The following is a 17,972-nucleotide window of genomic DNA, read 5'->3' as shown; positions in this document are numbered from 1 at the left end:
TAGGATTAAGTCTAAATTCTTTGTAGTGATTTATAGTCCTGTTTGGATGTCTCTCTCTTCCACCCCACTCCTGTTCTCTTCCCCAGTGAAACAGAGCTTGTCAAACACTTGCCTCTCTTGTGCTTTTTGTCTGACTAGAATCCTCTTCTTGAACTCTACCTTTTCTTGGCTGGGTAAACGCCTTAGTCATCAACTCCTCCAGAAATCTGACTTAGCATTTGCATGGCTTGTGGCCTCGTGGGGTTTACATCACACTGGGGAAGATGGAGAATGAAACAGGTAATGATAACACGATGTGAGAACTGCTGTGGTCGCTGTTTTGTCCCCAGGGTTTTTACACATTGCCTGGGACAGGATCTGCCTAACACCAAGGTGCTGCACAGCTGCAGAGGGTGGGGCTTATGCTGACTGTGTGGACTGGACCCTGGAGCTGTGTAACCACCAGTTTTGGCTGGTTGTGTTTTTCTGAGGAACAAACACAGGGGCCAGTCCTGTGGCCTGGGGTTAAGGGAGTCAGTCACATGGCTGACTGCCTGTTCTGAACCTCAGCTCTGGTGTCTTGAGAAACACACTGGGTATGTGTGTGTGCCCCTCAAATCCCAGCAGGATAGAGAAATGGAGAAGAGATTGTGGCATGACCATGCATCATTGGGGGTGCTTTCTCCCTCTCTGTCTGGCAAGTGCATGTGGCCGTTGGCATAAAAAAAAGGAAAATGAAAACGAGTGAATGAAGTGAGTGAGTGCTCCCATGGGCGAGAGTCCTGTGGGTGGGATTCATGAGAAGATTGATCAAAGATGCAAGAACGCAGGTAAATCGGGAAAGAATGCAGGTATAAAGGAGGGTGTCGTGCCGAAAATAAAAATACGGACAATTTACACATCTCAGTAAAACCTAGAACTGTTAACAGATGTGCACAGTGTAACGTGATGTTCAATGGGGAAAAGATGAAAATGGCAGATCTTTGATTTGATTATTACACCTGTCTGCCTGGCTTGAGGCCCCCCCTCCTTTCTTTTTCATTTTGCTATAGGGTGCATACACTCACCAGAGGAAAATAAAAAGAGAGGGGCCAGCAGGTGTTGTGGTGGTTGGAGCACTGGACTCCCACATGGTCGACCGTGGTTCAAGTCCTAGGCCTAATGGCTTGAACATTACACAAAACATGTTTGTGCGTATGCCAAAAATTCCAAAAGGAAAATGGAAGAGGGGGGATTGCAGTGTACGGCTGTCCTCCAAGGGGAATGATTTCTCACTTTCCATCTTTCTTTCTCTGTTTCTTGTCTGTCAAGTGCACATGCCCTCTGGTGAAACCTCTTTAAAAAAAAAAAAAAAAAAAAACAAGGAGAAGACCATCAGGTGGCGTAGTGGATAAGGTGCTGGACACTCCCATATGGCTGACCGTGGTTCAAGTCCCAGACCTGGTGGCTTGCTTTCTCACTCTCTCTCTCTCTCTCTGTGTATATGTGTGTGTGTGTGTGTGTGTGTGTGTGTGTGTGTGTGTCTGGTCATATCAAATTTAAAAAACTAGATGAATGAATAAATAAAATGTTAAAAAAGTAAACGAAAAGACTGAGAGAGAGGAGAGAGAGAAAGTGAGGAAACGGCTCCCAAGGGAGGTAGCCACGCCACAATCCCTTCTCCATTCTCCTCTCAGGATTTTGGGCACACACGCACACCTGGTATGCTTTCCAAGCTGCCAGGTCTGGGACTCGAACTGTGCGGTTGTCCACGTGAGATCCAGCCGCCTTAATCACCATGCCACTGATGACCCCTACAAATCATTTGGTAGCCCACACAGATACACATCAATTATATGTAAAACAGAAACACTAAGTTTTTAAATTTTGCCAGAGGATGCACGTGCTCACCAGAGACAGAGACAGAGACAGAAGGGAAGTGAGAAAGTAAGAGGTAGCTGGAGAACAGCCCTGCTGCGGTCCCTCCTCCAGTCTCCACCTGGGATTTTGGGCACACAAGTGCACACGCTGAGTGTTTTTCAAGCCACCACATCTGGGACATAAACTGCACAGTCAGCCATGTGGGATCCAGCCACTTGAACCACATGCCACCAGGTGACCTGAAGTCATGATTTAAAAAACTTAATGAATGGGGCCAGCAAGTGGAGTAATGCTTAGGGCATTGGACTCCCACGTATCCAACTGTGGTTTGAGTCCTGGACCTGGCAGCTTGCAACTCAACACTGGGGCATGTGAGTGCATGCTCAGAGTCCAAAAAAAAAGAATAGAGAAGGAACCAGCAGTTAGCGTAATGGCTATGTTGCTGGACTCCCACGTAGTCGACCGCGGTTCGCTTCCTGGACCTGGCAGCTTCTTTCTCCCTTTCCTTCTCTCTCCCTCTCTCTCTTTTCTCTCTCTTTCTCATGTCAAATTAAAATAAATTAATAAATAAATAAAGTAAAATAAAATAACTCTTAAAAAAAAATTACACCAGGTGCGTATGCATGCCTGCCGAAATCCCAAGAGGAGAATGGAAGGGAGAGAACTGTGGCATGGCCGTCCCCCCGAGGGTGATCTCTCACCTTCCCCCCCCCTCTCTCTCTGGTGAGCACATGTGCCCTACACTTAAAAATCATCATCATAATAAATAAAAATAGTTTTGTTGAAAGATAATACATAGAGCATCAAATTCACTTTTTAAAAGTTTTTCGTATTTTTTAAATTATTACCATGGTGGGGCATGGCCATGCCATGATTCCTTCTCCTTCCTCTCCCTGCTTTCAGGACAGAATCATACATGCACACACCCCTGGTGCGTTTCTCAAGCCACCTGGGGTGGACTCAAACCACATCGACCATGTGGGATCTGGCTCCCTTACCACCAACTATGGGGTTAGGCCTGATTAAGTCTTTTAAGATCTCCTGTAATTCTTTTTTTTGTTTGTTTGTTTTTGTTTGTTTGTTTTGCCATAAGGCAAGGGTGCTTGCGGGAGAGAGACAGAGAGAAGGAAAGTGAGAAATCATCTCCCGGGGGATGAACAGGCTGCAATCCCTTCTTCTCTTTTTGTCTGTCGGGATTTTGCCCCCCCCCCACACACACACACACACATGTCTGGTGTGAGTTTTAAGCCACTAGGTCCGGAGCTGGAACCATGGCCAACCATTTGGGATTCAGCTGCCTTAAACACTACGCCACCTGTTGGCCTCAAGTTTTACTTTTTTTTTCTTTTTCCTGAGAGAGACTTTTGCTATAGGACATGTATACTCTCCAGAGAGACAGAAAGTTATAAATCTGCCTTCCTGGGGGGGGGGGGAATGGCATAGCATAATTCCTTCTCCTTCACTCTTGGGATTTTAGGTATGCATGCACATGCACCTGGTATGAGTTTAAGCCGCTGGGTCTGGGACTTGAACTTCAGTTGACTATGGGGGATTCCAGTGACATAACCACTCGGCCATCTGCTGGTCCCGATTTTAGTATCTTTTAATGATGCTAGAAACAGTTACAGTAGTAGTTGTAAAATGATGATTTTTCTAAAGAGAATCGTATTTCCTATGTTTTTTACAGCCGTATCCTCCATGTGCGGAATGAGGTAGACCCTGAGTGAATACTTGTTGCATAAGCGAATGAAAATCTACCTAGTACAGGGTAAGTCAACCGCAGATCTTGTCAAAATGGCAACAAGGTGGTATGTTATATTGGTGTTAGGGATAGAACTTTGGGTGTTCCTGAGTGGATTGTTAGATGGAGGCTGGCAAAATATGGCCAAGGAACCAAATCTGGTCTGCCACTGGTCATTGTGTTGACCCACAAGCTAAAAAGGATTTTTAGATTTTATACATTATTGACAGAAAAAAAATCAAGATAAGAGTAATGTTATCAGGTCGGCCCATGGCCCCGTGGTTGAGGCAACTGAGTTCCACATGACCAATGCACAGTTCGGACCCCAGACCTGGCAGCTTGAGAGACACACCAGGTAAGTGTTCAGAATCCTGAAAGGGAGAAATGGAGGAGTAGGGATTGTGGCATGACCATGGCCCATGGGGGCTGCTTTTCCACTTTCCCTCTCTCCTTCTCTCTCTGTCTCTCTTTGTCAAGCACACGCATTAAAAAAATATATATGTATACATATAGATATCATGATGTGAAAATAACATGAAATTAAAATTTCAGTGTTCATCAGTAAAGTTTTTTTTAAAGGATTATTAATTTTATTCATTGTCACTATTTTCTTTTTAATTTGACCAGAGAGAGAGGGAAATTGAGAAAGTAAGCCAACAGGTCCAGGATTTGAACTGCAGTCGGCCATGTGGGAATCCAGCACTTCGACCACCACACCACCTGCTGGCCCCTCATCAATAAAGTTTTATTGGAACACAGCTACTCTCACTCATTTACACATTATTGCTGATTTCTCACTGCAGTGGTTGAGCTGAGTAGTCACAACAGAAATCCCATGGTCTGCAAGGCCTAAAATATTTACAGTCTTACCTTTTATGGAAAACATTTATGGGACTGGCAGGTGGCGTGGTGGTTGAGGCATTGGACTCCCCACATGGCTGACTGTGGTTCAAATCCCAGACCTGGAAGCTTGCTTTCTCGCTTTCCCCCTCTCTCTTGTCAAATTGAATAATAATAATAATAAAGTAAAATAAATCATTCTTTTTTAAAAATAAAATATTTCTGACTCCTGCAGTAGATCTGACAATTTTTGATGGGGCAGTGTTTTGCACATAGAAGTCATTACGGGCACTAGACTCCCACATGGCCATCCATGGTTCGAGTCCTAGACCTGGCGGCTTGCTTTCCCTCTCTCTCTCTCTCTCTCTCCCTCGCTCTTGCTCTGTCCCTCTCTGGTCAAATTAAAATAAATAAATAAATAACGTTAAATAAAATAATTCTTTTTTTTTTTTTAAAAAAGAAGTCATTCATTACATTTTTTTTCCAGTTTATTTTATTTATCAGAGAGCATGTGCATTCACATGAGAGAGAGAGAGAGAGAGGGAGAGCGCGCAGGAGACCTGTGACAGGGGCTTATCACATGTGATCAGCTTCTCCCCTCCAGCTCGCCGAGGTCCCGGGCGTGGCTGCCCCGTGTTTCAGGTTGACTGGGGTTCTGACCCCACCGTTGGCCACCTGGCTTCCAGCACTGCCATTCAACCTGCTCCCTCCTGTACCACCAAGGCTGGGCTTTTTTCCTCTCTTTTCTTTTCTTTTCTTTTCTTTTTCTTTCTTTCACAGTGTGAGAGAGAGCAAGAGGGAGGAGTGCAGCTAGAGAGAAGTATCTTTGACGGGGTCTTGCTGTTGTGACCTCTGCCCCAGCCTCTAGGGAGCCAGCATCCTGGGAGCATGCCACCACGCCCAGGCACCAAACCAGGCGTCCCCCGTGTTTCCAGCCTCTCATGGTGGTGTCCTAGCACGTGCCCACCGTGGCTGGGGCCTTAGTACATGTTTATTGGATGAAATGAAACTCTTGATTAATTTTTCTGAATTAATACAACTGAATTAATATTGCCTGAATCTATACAACTACCTTTTCAGAAAGTAGCATCTTTTTTTTTTTAAAGAAGTTTTTGCCTTAGTGCACATACACTCACCAGAGAGAAAGACAGACAGACAGACACAGTGAGAGAAAAAGTGAGAATCACCCTCCAGGGGGAATGGCCACGCCTCAGTCTCCTCTCTGTATTCTTCTCCTGAGATCTGGGTACACACACATAATCACACACACGCACCCAGCATGATTTTCAAGCTACCAGGTCCAGGACTCGAACTGCGGTCAGTCATGTGGGAGTCCAGTGACGTAACCGCTACATTATCTGCTGGTGCCGAAGAGTCGTATCTTAATATGAGCAGTGGTTTTAGTTGTAGAATTCCTTTGTCTTTTACAGACTAAGAAGGGAAATGGTATATTTACCTACTTCCATCGCAGGCCAAATGTGTTGAGTGCCACAGGGAAGTCACAGTTTCTATGTCATTGGCTTCAGGGCAAAACAGAATTTGTTCTGCTGGAGTAGTTAGGAGAAGTCTTCCGGGGCCAATGGTGGCATGGTGGTTAAGGTGGCTGGATCCCATGTGGCCAAGCGAGTGGTTCAAGTCCTGGATCTGATGGCTTGAAAAACACATTAGGCACATGTGCATGAGTACCCGGGGTCCCGAGAGGGAATCGAGGAAGAGGGACTGTGGCATGGCCATATCCCCTGGGGGGTGATGTCTCACTTTCCTGTGTAGATATCTCTCCTGAGAGTGCACACACCCTATGGCAAAAATCTAAAGGAAAAAACAGAACAAAACAAAAAAAGGAAAGCGTGCGGGGTGCACGTGTGTGAGTACCGCCCAGATCCGAGAGCTTGGAGGAGGGATGGCGGCGTGGCCATCTCCCCAGGGGTGATTTCTCTCTGTCTCTCTCTGTCTGTCTCTCTCCAGCAAGACACGCATCCCTTACAGCAAAACTGAAAAAAACACAGAGGCAACTTCGGAGTTTCAGAGTAGTTGGCAATGAACCCGCAGGTCGGGTGGTGAGATGGAGAACAGAACCCCAGCTGGGTCGTTATGTGTGAGGGTGGAGACGTGGAACGACTGGCCTGGCCTGGCTGGAGTCCGGAACTGCAGAGGATACTGCAGGTCGTGCTGGACCAGGGCTTAGCCGTGCAGGAGCTGCGAACCCCAGACTCAGGGGCCTGCTGCCAGCTGTTTCCCAGCACCCCCTCACTTCTGAGCCTTCAGTAACTGGCTCTGCCCTGTCACTTAACTTGCCATAGGGCATATGTGCTCAGGGAGAGTGGTGAGTTCAAGGCTGGCCTGGGCAGCATAGTGAGACCATGTGTTAAAAAAAGCCAGGCCAGGGACCAGCAGATGGCATAATGGTTATGTAGCTGGACTCCCACGTAGTCGACTGTGGTTTGCGTCGTGAGGCTGGCAATTTAAAACTCACGCCGGGTGTGTGTGCATGCATACCCAAAATCCTGAGAGGAGAATGGAGAAAGGATTGTGGTGTGGCCATTCTCCCCGGGGGTGATTTCTGATTGTTTGTCTCTCTCTGTCCAGTAAGCACATGCACCCTATAGCAAAAAGTCTCTTTTAGAAAAAAAAAAAAAAAAGCCAGGCAGGGTCCAGCAGAAGGCCTAGTGGTTATGTCGCTGGACTCCCACATGGGTGACTGGGGTTTGGTCCTGGACCTGGTAGCTTGAAAATCACACTGGGTGTTTCTGCGTGTGTACCTAAGATCCCGTGAGAATGGAGGAGAACGGATTGCGGCGGCATAGCCATCGCCCTGGGGGTGATTTCTCACTTTCCCTCTCGCTATCTCTATCTGTCTATCTCTCTCTCTCTCTCTGGCCAGCGCATATGTGTGAAGGCAAAAATCTCTAAATATATATATGCCAGGCCTGCTGGTGTAACCCCTAGACTTAGCTGGGAAGTTGAGACAGGGGTTTGAGACATAGTGAGACTCTTGAAATAAAAAGAACATTGGCAACATCTGAATGTGAACAGGAAGGGCCCTGAAGCTTGGAACTCCTCATGTCTTTCCAAGAGTGAAGGACTTTCTTACCAGAGCATTTATTTAGGGAAAAAAAAATATAGGACCAGCAGATGGCGTAATGGTTATGTCGCTGAACTCCCACAGAGTTGACCACTGTACGAGTCCTGGATAGGGTGGCTTAAAACTCACACTGGGTATGTGTGCGTGTGTATCCAAGATCCTGAGAGGAGACTGGAGGAGAAGGGATTGCAGCCTGGTCATCCTCCATGGGGGGTGATTTCTCGCTTTCTGTTTCTCTTTGTCTCTCTGGAGAGTGCATGTGTCCTATAGCAAACATTTCTCCAAAAAAAAAAAAGAAAGAAAGAAAGAAAAGGAAAAGGAAGTTATAAAGTTTTGGTGATTCTTAAAGAAACTGTTTTTCTTCTTGCATTACTGGTTTATTATATCATAAATATCAAAACTGTCTTTTTAAAGTAATTTCTGTAGCTAGTGGTAATTGTCTTCTCACTTGGTCCTTGGGACCGTGCTCTTTGGAACATATTATTGATATTAGCCCTGTTTGACAGTGAGACAGAGAAATGAAATAAAAATATGCCAGGAGGCTGGCCTTGGACTTGGACTCTCCGCATTATTTGAAATGAACTCCCTAGGGAGCTGGGGACAGAATGTTTATGCAAGTCTACGCCTTCGCCCTTCGTTTGGCTTCTAGCAAACAGGGAAGCTAGACGCTGGCTCTTACACTGAATGCACCCAAAGGTGCTTGCATTCAATACCTTTCATTTAACCTAGAAGACTGATTTTATTCATTGTCCAAGTGACCCAGCAATCAGTTAGGTGCATGGGGACGCAGCGACCTTTCAGCAGGGCTCAGTAGAATGCACTGGCGTCTGGAGTGCCGTCCTCGAGGACAACACAGCTGCCTGGAGCTGTGTCTGCACAGCGGCTCTAAAATCGTTAGAGAGTGGGAAGTGTATCAGAGCTGTCCCAAGTTCCCAAGTTCGATTTCAGCCTTGGGAAGGTCCACACTGATGTTCTTTTGTTTCTTCGTTTCTTTCTTCTTCTTTTCTTTCTTTCTTCCGAAACTGGGAGTGATCAGTTATGCTCAGGTGGTCAAACCAGTTTGTTGGGTACCTCTCCCACTTCCTCCATCAGAAACTGGCTTCCGACCTCACTGCTCATTGGCTGATGGGAGAGCCCAGTGGACCGGTGAGGCAGTAAAAAGAAGGGAAAAGAAAGGTTTGCAAACCACAGAGAGATTTTGTAAACAGAAATGAGGACTGTGTAAACAAAACACCTCACTTTCCCTAGTTTCCAGCAGAGAGAGTATAGGAGGCAGCCCACAGCGACAGCAGCTTCTGTGGGTACAGGAGAGGGGGGAGGGTGTCTGGCTGCTCCCATTTCTTTTTTTTGGAGAGGTTTTTGCTATAGGGTGCCGTGTGCTCGCCAGAAAGACAGAGAGAGCCAGAGAGACAGAAAGTGAGAAAGCACCCCCCAGGGGGGATGGCCACACCACACAATCCCTTCTCCTCCATTCTCCTTGGGATCTTGGGCACGCACGCACATGCGCCCAGTGTGAGTTTAAGCCACCGGGTCCGGGACTTGAATCGTGGTCGACTACATGGGAGTCCAGTGACATAGCCATTACGCTAACTGCTGGTCCCATTGCTCCCATTTCCAAAAAAAAAAATCTGTTGCTGGGCCAGTAGATGGTCTGGTGGTTAAAGCACTGGACTCCCACATGGGCAGCCATGGTTAGAGTCCTGGACCTGGCAACTTGTTTTCTCACATTCTTTCTCTCTCTTTGGTGAGTGCACATGCCCTATATCAAATTTAAATAATAACAACAATAATAATAATAATAAATTAAATAATTCTTAAAATAAAATTTTATGATCTAAACTTTTGATTCCCGTGTTCACGGGTGGGAATCCTGGAGAATTTTCCGTGACTGAGACCTAAGTGTGAACTCAGCTCACCACAAAGGAAGGCGGAATCATTATTTACTGACAAAAGCACAGAAGGATCTGCTCACCGTTGGAAATCGAGGGGCCAGCAGGCGGCACAGTGGTTAAGGTGGCTGGGTCCCACATGGCCAACTGGGAGGTTTGCGTCCCGAACCTGTAGGCTTTCAGTTCATGCCTGGCGCGTGTGCATGCCCAAAATCCCGAGAGGAGAAGGGATCGCAGTGTGGCTCTCGCTCACCCATACCCCCAGAGCGGTTTCTCACTGTCCCTCTCTCTCTGCCTTGCTCCAGCAAGCGCACACGCCCTAACCTGACCCTGCTTCCTGCTGCCTGTAACTTGGGGTAACTCTCCTTTTATTACCACCAATGAGAAGTGGCAAGAGGAGACAAGGGAGGGAGCGGAGCAGGCAGGGCAGGACTTTGGACCAGCTTGCTTAGTCCTAGGTCTCTTTCTGATACAGGTGGACACACTCGTGCTTTGTTATGGGATTCAAAGGAAAAGCATCAGAGATTTGATTCTGAAGCGGTCGATTAATCCCTTTAGGCGGGATCCTGGGTCTGAGTGGGCCAAGAAGAACCCATGGTCAGGAGTTAGGTCTCTTGAGTAGAAAGCGGAGTGGTGGTTGCCAGAGGCTGGGAAGAGCAGGGGAGTGGGGGAGGGCGAGGGGGGCCAGCCAAGTTACAAGATGGGAGGGCAAGTCCTAGCACCCCTTGTCTAGTACTGTCCCGAACGGTGGCGTCGTGTGTGTTTCTAAGCAGCTACCAGGAAAGCTCTTGAATGCTCTTACCATCAAGAAATGATAAATGTTTGAAGTGGTGGGTATGACAATTACTCCAGGGGTCAGTGGTGGTCAAGGGCGCTGGACTCCCACAGGACTGTCTGCGGTTCGAGTCCCGGACCTGGTGGCTTGCTTTCTCACTTTCTTTCTTTCACTCTGTCCCTTTCTGGTCAAATTAAAAATAAATAAAGTTGAATAAAATATTATTCTTAAAAAAAAAGAAAATTACTCTAATTTGATGATTACACATTGTATACATGTATTGAAACATCACACCATGCCCCATATATATATATGCAAGTATTATGTGCTATTTTAAAAACAGAAATAAAAATTAAAAAAAAAAGAGGTGAACCAAGTAGCAACCCCTGGGGGAGAGAAGAGGAGGCCGCGTGGTGATGGAGGCGGCACCAAGCTGGGGCCACAGGGAGCTGGGAGAGGCAAGGAAGGGCTGTCTCCTGGAGACTTGGGAGGGAGCAGGGCCCTGCCCACACCTGGATTTCAGACTTCTAGCCTCCAGAATTATACGAGCATACATTTCTGTTTATTTTTTAAACTTTATGTCTTTTTTTTTTTTTGGAGAGGTTTTTGCTATAGGGCGCATACACTCGCCAAAAAGACAGAGAGAGAGACAGAGAGACAGAAAGCGAGAAATCACCCCCCGGGGGGATGGCCACGCTGCAATCCCTTCTCCTCCATTCTCCTCTCGGGATCTTGGGCATGAACACACACGTGCCTGGCATGAGTTTAAGCCACTGGGTCCTGGACTAGAACTGCGGTCGACTACATGACTGGTGATGTAGCCATTATGCCAACTACTGGTCCCGAGGTTATTTCTTTTTTTAAAAGTATTTTTAAAAGAATAATTTTATCTATTATTTTTATTATTTTAAAATTTGCTACAGGGCAGAAGCACATGCTAGAGACAGAGAGAGAGAATGTGAGAAAATGAGAAAGGAAGCTACCATGTCCAGGACTCGAATCACAGTCGGCTATGTGGGAGTCCAGTGCCTTAACCAGCATGCCACCTGTTGGCTCCTAGGTTTATTTATTTATGTCTTGAAAGAGAGAGAGAGACAGACAGAGAGACAGAGAGGCAAGGCATCCACCACAGAGTACCTGTGCACATGCCTGGCGAGCTCAGGCAGATCTTGGGATATGAACCCAGGACTTTTCCCCTGTGGGTCCAGTTGTGTTACTGTGGCAGTTCTACCTGACCCAGTTGCTGTTGTTTTAAGGCACTGGTTTATAGTACTTTGTTACAATAGCCACACAAACGAACACACAAAGCATCCTGTTCTTTTCCTTCGTATCACTTACGAGACCTTTCATTCTTTTTTCTTTAAAAAATTTTAAAAAAATATTTATTTATTTATTTTAATTGGCTACAGGGTACATTTGCTCACCAGAGAGACAGAAACAGAGAGAGAGCTAGAGAGAGAGAGACAAAGTGAGAAAGCAAGTCTCCAGATCTGAGACTTGAACTCTGGTCAGTGCCTCAATTACCAGGCCACTTGCTGGCCCCTCTTTTAAAAATCTTACTAGAGAAAATCCAGTATTTTGAAATTTTGAAAGTTGTTCGTAAACTGTCAAGAATTATGGAGTATGAGCTAAATTTTTTTGCTATGTAAAGTAACTGTTTGTGGAAAAATATGAAAATAAACAAATGAAAGAAAAAAATCTTACTAGAGAATATGTGTGCTTGTTGGAGACACAGAGACGAGAGAGAGAGAGAGAGAGAGAGAGAATCTTTCGACCCCCCTGAGGGAACAGTCACATCAAAATCCCTTTCCCTCCATCTCCCTCCTTTGTAGATTTCAGGCATGGGTATATACTGGCCCTTGTGTTTCTCAAGCTGCCGGGTCTGGGACTTGAACCGCAGGGTCAACTGTGGGATCCAGCTGCGTGAACCACTGGGCTGCAGAGTTGACCCAGCATGTTGTTTTACAGGTGAGGAAACTACACTTCAAACATCTGTTCAGGGGGCCGGCAGGTGGTGTGGTGGTGAAGGTGGCTGACCACCATTCAAGTCCCAGACCTGGGACAATTTCTCTCTCTCTTTCTCTATCTCTCTCTGTTCAATTAAAATAATGATTGTTATGATGAATAAGATTAAATAAAATATATGTAAAAAAAATGTGTTCAAGGGCGCTCTCGTCAGCACACAGCCATAAGTCATAGAGGCAGCATTTGAGAGATGTGATAGGTGCCAAAGCCCACGTTCTTACCAGGCTCATAATCACATTTACAACAGCTCAACATTTTAAAAAACAACCTTGAATTTAAACAACAGAGGATCGTCTAACGTATGATCAAGGTATATAATGTAATAATATACAATGATTAAGGTCATGTTTGAAAACAATTGAGGGAGGTCAGCAGGTGGCCTGGTGGTTCAGGCGCTGGATCCCATATAGTCAACTGCAGTTCAAGCCCTGGACCAGGCGACTTGAAAACTGCAGCTGGCACGTATGTGCACGTGCATGCCCTAAACCCTGAGGGAAGGACAGAGGGGCAGGGATTGCAGCATAGCCATCTCTCCTGGGGGCAGATTTCTCTTTCTCTCTCTTTGTCTCTCTCTAGCTAGCACACATGCTCTATGGCGGTAACCTTCAAAGAAAAATTTAGCGATGGGAAAATGTTAATGACCTATCCCTGAGTGAAAAAAGCCAGGCTACATGTATGTTTAGCACGATCGCCATTTGGGAGCAGCCATCCACGCAGTGGGAATACAGACTTACACCGAATCTTAGAGAGCTGTTCCAATGTGGGTGGTTTCTGTTCTTTCGTTTTTGAGCTACATTTTCTAAACACCCTCGAATTAACAGATATCACTTAGGCAGTTAGTAAGATCCCTCCATGTTATTTCAAGTAGAAGAGAAGGCCAGCCTCAAAATCTAGTGGTTAAGGGAGCTGGATCATGAGTGATGGTGATTCGAATCCCAGCCTCGGCAGCTTGAAAAACTTAGGCACGTGTGTGTGCACGCCCCAAATCCTACAGGACCCAGAAAAGGAGGAGAGATTGCAGCGTGACTGCGCCCCACTGGAGGGTGCTCTCTCCTCCCTTTCTCTGGCTCTGGTAAGAGCAGGCGCCCTCCGGCAAACAACAACGACAATGATAACACACACACACAAACCCTAAAGTGGAAGAGGGGAATATACTAAAAGCAGCAAATGCACAATGGTCCATTTCATGACAGATAACGGAAATCTTGAGGGGAGAGAGGGTGGGAGACCAGCCTGTGACCACAAGTACGAGCTCTGTGACAGGTGCAGTCCCCGGTGGTTCAGGGGTGTCTCATAGTTTTCCATTCGTGGTGCATTAACCAGGGCCATGAGTAAGCACAATCACACCCTGGTCGTTTTCCTCCTCCTCGAATCGCTCTCCTTCCTTGGGTGCTGCAACCCCACACTCCCAGCTCCTCCTCACCCGGTGATAGTTCAAGGAGCCCCAGGCTGGGGGCTGGGCCTTCTCTTCCCTGTCTACCTCTGGGAAGAAAGAATGAAAATGTCTTCGTGGGCCAGGCTGCTGACGAGTGAGGGAGACAAGACGACGTCCCTGGGCGGTCTTCTCCCAGCCCATCTCCACCTCACCTGGGGGCATAGTCTACCAGTTGCTTGAGTCAAAAAACTAGAAGTCATTTGTTCCCCCTTTTTCCTCATCCTTGCCCTCTTTCACCCAATATATCAGTAAACTCTGTCAGTGCTATTTTCAAAGTGTCATTTTTTTAAAAGAATTATTTTATTTACTTTTATTCATAATTTTTTTTTTTGAGAGGATTTTGCTATAGGGCATGTACGCTCACCAGACTGACAGAGAGAGACAGAGAGCCAGAAAGCAAGAAATCCCCCCCAAGGGGGGATGGCCACACCACAATCCCTTCTCCTCCATTCTCCTCTCAGGATCTTGGGCACGCATGCACTCGTGCCCGGCGTGTGTTTAAGCCACCGGGTCTGGGACTCGAACCGTGGTTGACTACGTGGGAGTCCAGCGACATAGCCATTACGCTAACTGCTGGTCCCCTTTTTTTTTTTTTTTATTTTTTTGCTATAGGGTATGTGCATTCACCAAAAAGACAGAAAGAGACAGAGAGACAGAAAGTGAGAAATCACCCCCTGGGGGGCTGGCCATGTTGCAATCCCTTCTCCTCCATTCTCCTCTCAGGATCTTGGGCACGCATGCACTCGTGCCCGGCGTGTGTTTAAGCCACCGGGTCTGGGACTCGAACCGTGGTTGACTACGTGGGAGTCCAGCGACATAGCCATTACGCTAACTGCTGGTCCCATCATCATTATTTTTTCAATTTAACCACAGAACAACAGAGAGAGAGAGAGAGAAAGAAAGCGAGAAAGCAAGCCAGCAAGGCCAGAACTAGAACTGTCATCAGCCATGTGAGAGCCCAGCGCCTTAACCACTACACCACCTAGTAGCCTCAAAATGTCTTTTTTTTTTTTAATTACTATAGGGTGTATACACTCACCAGAGACAGAAGGAAAGCTCTCCCCATTGGCGTGTGATCACGCCTCAATCCCTTCTCCTTCATCCTGTCAGGATTTTGGGCACACATGCACACGTGCCTAAAGTGTTTTTCAAGTCACCGAAGCAGGGATTTGAACAGTGGTCAGTGAGCTATGTGGGAGCCAGCGCCCTTAACCTCTAGGCCACAGTGCCGGCCTCATCAAAATATATTTTGGATCCTTTCCCTCTTTAGTCTCCGCCTTGCCTGGACTAGCTAAGTGATGTCCCGATGGTCTCTTTGCCTCTGCTCCTGCCCGGTCAACATCTGTCCTTCACACACTGCCGGCTGTCACACAAACCTCGGAAGACAGGCTTCTTTCATTCTTATTTTCCGTTCTTTCATTCTTCTTGTTTGAAAGTTCAGATTTCTCTAGCTTGTCTGAGTTTGCACAATTCTGAATTTATTACATAGTACTAAAACTCACAGTGAATTCATGTTGGTTTCCTGCTAGGAAATACTTGGGAACTTAACAAAGAAAGAAAAACAATGATAAACTGTATTTGCTCATGGGTTGCGCTCACCTTGCGCCCCGTCACCCTGGTTAATAATGGCTGGTGGGGAATTAGAAGAAAGGAAAATGGTGTTCTTTTCTTAATTCTCACCCACCTGTACAGAACAAAAAAGAAACGCTGAGGGAAAGAAACACGTATGGCTGTCTGGAGGTGGCGGATCGAGTTTGTTTTCACTTCACTTGGTCTTACCTCATTTTTCCAGGACCTCAATTCAATAGACGTTTTTCTCTATTTTGCCTTCTAAGCCTCTCTGATTATGACTCACGGACCTCGAATTAGATCAGTACTGCTATGTGTGACTTTCTGAATTAGATTTCTCTCAACTAGTTAAAATGACATCAGCAAAATACATTTTGATTTTGTTAAAGTTGAAACTCAAAGTTCCATGGTCTAACATCCTCCCATTAAAAAAAGAGAAATTTAGAAGAGGAATAAAGACCTAATTTTTTTTTTTTTTGAGAGGTGTTTGCTATAGGGTATGTGCACTCGCCAGAAAGACAGAGACAGAGACAGAGAGACAGAAAGGGAGAAATCACCCCCCCCCAGGGGGGGATGGCCACACCACAATCCCTTCTCCTCCACTCTCCTCTCGGGATCTTGGGCATGCACGCACACGCACTCGGCGTGAGTTTAAGCCACCAGGTCCAGGAATTGAACTGTGGTTGACTACATGGGCGTCCAGCAACCTAGCCATTACACCAACTGCTGGTCCCAAAGACCTAATTTTTTATTTTAAGGTTTTTTTTGTTTGTTTGTTTGCTTGTTTTTCTTGGTCATAGGGCACATGCTCTGACCAGAGAGAGACACAGAGAAGAAAGGTGAAAAATCACCCTCAGGAGGGATGGCCACACCTCAATTCCTTCTCATCCCTTCCCCTTTCAGGATTTTGGACACATACACACACACACACACACACACACACACACGTGCCCTGAGTGAGTTTCAAGTCACCAGGTCAGGGACTCGAACTGTGGTTGGCTGTGTGGGAATCCAACACACCTCCTGGCCCAAAGACCTTCTAGTTTTTTAAAGTTTCTTTCTTTCTTTCTTTCTGTATTTCTCTTTTCCATGAGCAGAAGAGAAACAGAGAGCGTCCATGGCCAGCCCTCAGCCAGGCCCTGAACACGCACACATGTGCTCACCGGACTCCGGGAGGTCTCCAGACTTGACAGGGAACTTTCCCACATGGGCCTGCCTCAAGGTGTGTCTCATTTCACAGCTGCACCAATGTCTGGCTCCCTACCCCCTCCAAGACCTTTTAATTTTAGTATAAAACAATTTTTGGCTAGGTTTTGCCATAGGGCACATGTGCTTGCTGGAGACAGATAGAGAGAGGGAAAGTGAGAACTCACCCCCTCGGGGATGGCCACCATGTCACAATCCCTTTTCCACTCTCCTCCTGGGATTTTGGGCATGCAAGCACACACCCAGTGTGATTCTCAAGCTGATGGGTCTGGGACTCAAACCAGTCGGCCATGTGGAATCCAGCACTTTAGCCACCTGCTGGCTCCCATAAAATACATTTGTTTAAGTTAATTTTTCTCATGAGAGAGACAGAAAACACCCTCAACAGGGTCTTTACATGGCCATCTACCCCCTAGCCTCAGTCAGCCAGGATGGCAGGTGCGTGAGTGCACTCGGAGTGTACAGGGACAGCTTCGGACACGAGCCCAGGACCCTCCCATAGGGCCTGAGCATCATCACTGTGCCTCCACGGCTGGCCTCATTTTACTAAACGACATTCAGTCATTTTTCTTTGGCAATTTCCTCTGTAGCTGCTGGTCACAGAACTTCCATTAATCTCACTCAGATTCTGGAAATTAGAATTCATTTTCCTAAATAATAATGTCTAGTTTACTAGACATTTGGCCTTAGAAATTAGCTTTTATTTTTTTTTTCTTCTTCAGGTTTTTGCCATAGGGTACATGCACTTGAGGGAGAGACACAGAGAGAGAGAGAGAAAGAGAGAGAGACAGGGAGAGAGACAGAGAGAGGAAAAATTAGAAATTGCCCCCCAGGGGTATGGCCATGCCATAATTCCTCCTCCTCCATTTTCTCCTCTGGATTTTGGGCACACACTCACATGTGCCCGGTGTGATTATCAAGCCGGCAGGTCCCTGGGCTCGAACCATGGTCAGCCATGTGGGAGTACAGTGCCTTGACTGCCATGCTCCCTGATGGTCCTCCAAATAAATGATTTTAAAGTTGACATGATTTTCTTTTGCGTTGCCTATGACATGCAATCTAGCAACTGTCTTTCGTTTTCTCTACAAAGAACTCAGTTCTTTTCCTTTCTAATTGAGAAAACAGTTGCCTTTGGAGTAGAAATATATGTAGTCCAGACTATCCAGATTTAGGGACACAGTAGGTCCTTCCAAGTTGGGGGTTCCCCGGGAGTGAGGGGTTCCCTGGAGATGAGGGGTGTCCTACCCCCCTGGAGCTGAGGGCTTCCCTGGAGGTGAGGGGTTCCCTGGAGATGAGGGGTGTCTCCTGGGGAGGGCGCCCCTGGGGCCGAGGGCTTCCCTGGAGGTGAGGGGTTCCTTGGAGACGAGGACTGTGTCACACCATTTCCATGTGGTGCACACAGTGACACCACCTTTACAAACATGTTTCAGTTCCACTCAGCTGGTATTTCTTACCAGGGAAATCATACTTAGAACTCACGGACTTAACACGCTGCATTGTGATGGTGCGTCCGTGACGACACTGAGGCCTCAAGGCGGGGACTGGATTCTCACTTCTCCCCTAAGTGTCCA

General features: G+C 46.7%; 1 long non-coding RNA gene across 2 annotated transcripts in view; it reads left to right on the top strand.

The window, feature by feature from the left end:
• Nucleotides 1-198: 198 nt before the first annotated feature.
• The window catches only part of LOC102496457 (uncharacterized), a 24,365-nt gene continuing 6,591 nt past the window's right edge, over nucleotides 199-17,972 (top strand). For both annotated transcript variants that reach the window (XR_335740.3, XR_335739.3), the window contains exons 1-2: nucleotides 199-279; nucleotides 3,527-3,607. This is a non-coding gene — a long non-coding RNA (uncharacterized LOC102496457). The remainder of the gene's footprint in view (nucleotides 280-3,526; nucleotides 3,608-17,972) is intronic.

The sequence above is a fragment of the Tupaia chinensis genome, unplaced genomic scaffold (genome assembly GCF_000334495.1).
Source record: "Tupaia chinensis unplaced genomic scaffold, TupChi_1.0 Scaffold000521_1, whole genome shotgun sequence".
NCBI classification, from domain to species: domain Eukaryota; kingdom Metazoa; phylum Chordata; class Mammalia; order Scandentia; family Tupaiidae; genus Tupaia; species Tupaia belangeri.
Note: the sequence above shows the minus strand (reverse complement) of the source record. Positions and strands in the feature narration are given on the sequence as shown.